This window comes from Notamacropus eugenii, chromosome 1 (genome assembly GCF_028372415.1).
Source record: "Notamacropus eugenii isolate mMacEug1 chromosome 1, mMacEug1.pri_v2, whole genome shotgun sequence".
NCBI lineage: Eukaryota > Metazoa > Chordata > Mammalia > Diprotodontia > Macropodidae > Notamacropus > Notamacropus eugenii.
Genome location: NC_092872.1, coordinates 669132251 through 669136653, shown reverse-complemented (window position 1 = coordinate 669136653; position 4403 = coordinate 669132251). Strand labels below are relative to the sequence as shown.

The 4403-nt window shown below is 44.1% G+C and overlaps 1 pseudogene; it reads left to right on the top strand.

Moving 5' to 3' along the window:
* The first annotated feature begins 1487 nt into the window (after positions 1-1487).
* Positions 1488-4138, top strand: LOC140521095 (bleomycin hydrolase pseudogene; annotated as a pseudogene).
* The last annotated feature ends 265 nt before the right edge of the window (positions 4139-4403 follow it).

Genomic DNA, 4403 nt, shown 5'->3' with positions numbered 1-4403 from the left:
TGCTCAATTCTTTGTGACTTTGGGGGAGTTTTCTTGGCAAATATACTTGAGCGGTCTGCCATCTCCTTTTCCTGTTCATTTTACAGATGAAGAAACTAAGGCAAACAGGGTTAAGGCACTTTCCCAGGGTCATGCAGCTACTAAATACTGATTCAAACTCAGGTTTTCCTGACTCCCAGCCCAGCGCTCTATTCACTGTACCACCTTGCTGCCCAATCTATATAGACTAGAGTGTGCCAATTTGATGAACTTTGCAGTCCTCTGCCTCAGAGAGCTGCTATTGATGTTTAGGTAAGACTTTCTAAATGTTCTTTTTAAGGATGAATATAAATTAAAGGAGTTTTATAAATACTATATGAAAATAGAGAAGAAAGGCAGATTTGCCCACCTGAACAGTAGTGAGGACTAACAGTCCATAAAACCATGGAAGCAGGTTTCTTTGCTGCTTACGTTCCTTAAAGGACTGACAGTATCAAAGCCTATGGTCCACAGTTCCGAGTTATTCTAAGCATGTGTGTTTTTCTATCTTACTTTCTTTCCTGACATGTTTTCCTCTATCCCTATTCCTCACCATAGTTATGGAATACATTAATGGGAGACTGTGACCCAGTTTTATATACTGTATTTTTATGTATTTTAGCATTTATATAATGTCTTTGATATATTAATGCATATGGCATTTAAGTTTGGTCTTTTTGTTTGATAGAGTTCTGTGTACTGAATACAATAATTTAATAAATGAATAAATGGATGAAAAAATGATTTATTAATTATCTACTCTGTATTGGATTCTACCCTGGACACAGGGGATACCAAAATGCAAAGTGAGAGTTCCTGTCTTCAAAGAACTTACATTCTAACATGGACAATACACAAGTAAGTGGTGATCGAGCAAGGAAATTTTAGTCTGCAGAATCATAGGAATTTTGAGAAGCATAGAATAATATTTTGTCACACTCTTTCCAGTAACAAAGGCAGTATTTATTTGGTTTCCATTACCATTGTAATAAGAGGGACATTCTTAACCATCACAACCGACCAAAAAATAAAAGATTGATTTTGATGCAGCAAGTTCCCTGTCACTTAAGGTGTTTAAGCAGAGGACGGGTAACTACTCATTAGGGATATTGTAGAGGGCTCTCACTCATCAAGTATAGAGTTAGAACAGGTCTTCCTAACTCAAAAATTTTATGATTAGTCACAGAACACTATAGTCCGTGAAAAAGAATAAATTCAATTCAAAAAGTGCTAGAGAGGCTCTTGGTGTATGTGAACGGGCTGTTACACATAACAAATAAGGAACTACAAAGAAGAAGTAAGGTAATGGAAATCATCAAAGAAATGAAGGATTAAGAAAAAAGTAGGGGGGTGTCCGCGCGCCCCATCCCGCCGCTGGCCCCGCTTGACCCGGCCGTGCTCCGCTCGCCCCAGCGCCTTCCCCTGCCCGCCGGAACCGGACCCGGCCCGGCCCCGGCCCCGGCCCAACCGTCGCCACCCCGGACCGCGACCGTTACGAGGCCGAGCGCGCGCCGCCTTCGCCATGAACGACGCGACGTGCGAGCGGCCCGCGGGCCTGAGCCCCAGGAAGGTGGCGGCCGTGCTGCAGAAGCTCAGCGCGGACCCGCTGTTCTCCCTGGCCCAGAACGTGGGCAGCAGCCACGACCTGCTGGACGTGTGTCTGCGGCGCTCCACCGTGCAGGACACGCAGCACGTCTTCCAGCACGCCGTGCCCCAGGAGGGCAAGCCCGTCACCAACCAGAAGAACTCAGGGAGATGCTGGATCTTTTCATGTCTGAACGTTATGAGACTGCCTTTCATGAAAAAATTAAATATTGAAGAATTCGAATTCAGTCATTCTTACCTGTTTTTCTGGGACAAGGTTGAACGCTGTTGCTTCTTTTTGAATGCCTTTGTTGAAACGGCTGAGGAACCAGAGGATGGAAGGCTGGTGCAGTACTTACTTACGAATCCTGCAAATGACGGTGGACAATGGGATATGTTAGTCAATATTGTTGAAAAATATGGGGTTGTTCCTAAGAAGTGCTTCCCTGAGTCTCATACAACAGAAGCATCTAGAAGAATGAATGACATTCTGAATCACAAGATGAGAGAATATTGTATACGACTTAGAAACTTGGTGAAAAGTGGAGCAACAGAAGAAGATATCTGTACGACCCAGGACACCATGATGGAAGAGGTCTTCCGAGTGGTCAGCATCTGCTTGGGCACCCCACCAGACAAATTTACCTGGGAGTATCGAGACAAGGATAAGACTTACCATAAGATTGGACCCATTTCACCCTTGGAGTTCTACAGGGAACATATCAAGCCTTTCTTCAACATGCAGGACAAGATTTGTCTCGTGAATGACCCTCGGAGTCAGCATAAGTACAACAGGCTGTACACTGTGGAATACTTGAGCAATATGATTGGTGGGAGAAAAACCCTCTACAACAACCAGCCCATTGACTTCTTGAAAAAGATGGTTGCAGCCTCCATTAAAGAAGGAGAGGCCGTGTGGTTTGGCTGCGATGTTGGAAAACACTTCAACGGAAAGCTGGGCATCAGTGACATGCAGATCTATGACCATGAGCTGGTGTTTGGTGTCTCCTTGAAGAACATGAACAAAGCAGAGAGGTTGACTTTTGGCGAGTCCCTGATGACCCATGCCATGACCTTCACGGCCGTCACGGAGGATGCTCGTGAGGGAACGTATGAAAAGTGGAGAGTGGAGAATTCCTGGGGTGAAGACCATGGCCACAAAGGCTACCTGTGCATGACGGACCAGTGGTTCTCCGAGTATGTCTACGAAGTGGTTGTGGACAAGAAACATGTGCCAGAAGATGTGCTCGCCGTCCTGAAGCAGGAGCCCATTGTGCTCCCGGCCTGGGACCCTATGGGGGCTTTGGCTAAATGACTCCCGCAGCTTCCAGCTCTCCCTTCCTCGAGCATGACCGGAAGTCCTGGGAACGGAAGCCAAGGTGGAGGAGGTGACGGTGATGTGGCCGGGCCTAATCAGACTCCTAGTTTGCTGAGCCCCTCCCTTCAGGACCCTGTCGGGGAATCGTGCTTTCTGCTGTCCTGTGGAATCCAAACACTCTCATTTCAGATGGGCTACTCTTTAAAAATGAAAAGACCATGTCATACTCTTTCCTCTCCTCAATCCCAGTCACTCAGGCTCTTGGCACAAGCTCTGCCTGATTCATAGGGAGGGGGGAAGGGGGAAATCTCTTAGTGTTTTAATCAAACTAAAAGAAAAAATTGAACTCCGTAGAGCAGAGAAAGACCTCTAGGACATGGGGGATGGAGTAGGTTGGGCTGCTTTTCCCCATTGCCTGGGGTTCTCAGGTTTCAGAAGGAAAATGTTACCCTAAGATTTAAGCCCACAGAGCTGCATGCTGCTTGACCAGTGATGAAGAGACTCTGTTACTCTGGTTGCTGAATTTCATCTTTTCCATCCTAGCTTTATGCGCCTCTACCAGCATGGGATGGGGATGGGGACAGGAGGCACCCAGTTTGACCTGCTTCCCATGACTTAGAGTTACAAGGTAGGGGGAAGAGAGAGGATGCAGTACTACCTGCTAAAAACCCATCAAAGTTGGGGCTCAGGAAGTTGAGGTGAGACAGTGACCAAAATCATATCATGACCTGAATTAAAAAAAAAATAGGGGAATCTCTAGTCAAATGGTGTCATTTTAAACTTCTGCATCTGGAGGGGGGCAGGGCTGGGGCACGGGCGGGGCTGCATTCTTTAAGACAACTAGATGGTGCTGTGAAGCTTTTGAATAAAACATTTTCCTAAATGAGAAAAAAAAAAAGAAAAAGAAAAAAGTAGCACTGGTTACATTATAAGAACAAGGAATTACTAATGGATATCTGTGTACTCCACTGGTATAAATGAGATGTGAAGAAAAAGTGAGGATACCCCGCAGAATTTCGAATAAATCTCCTGTACCAAACTTGTGAGAGAATAGCAGCAAGAATCATAAAGAATGGACAGAGGTGGAGGGATTGTCATCTAAATGATTGGAGGGAATATTTAAATCAATGAGGTCACAGAAATAGTTGAGGATGTAGGTATGAAAAAAGAATTGAGAGCAAGAAAAAAATATCACCATCTGAATGGTGCCAAGAAAAAAAAAATAATTCACTAGATAAGTAGTCAAATAATAGAACTGTTATTATGCATGGGAGGACTTTTATCCTTATTCTTAGTAAGTGACTCTAGTTAGTCTTTTTTTGTTGTTATTTTGGTTGATTTTCTCTCTATTACACGTAAAAACAATTTTAACATTTTTTATTTTAATTCTAAATGCTCCCCTTGAGAAGGTAAGAAATTTGCTAAAAATTATATATGTGCAGTCATGCAAAACATATTTACATATATTCCTCATTACAAAAGA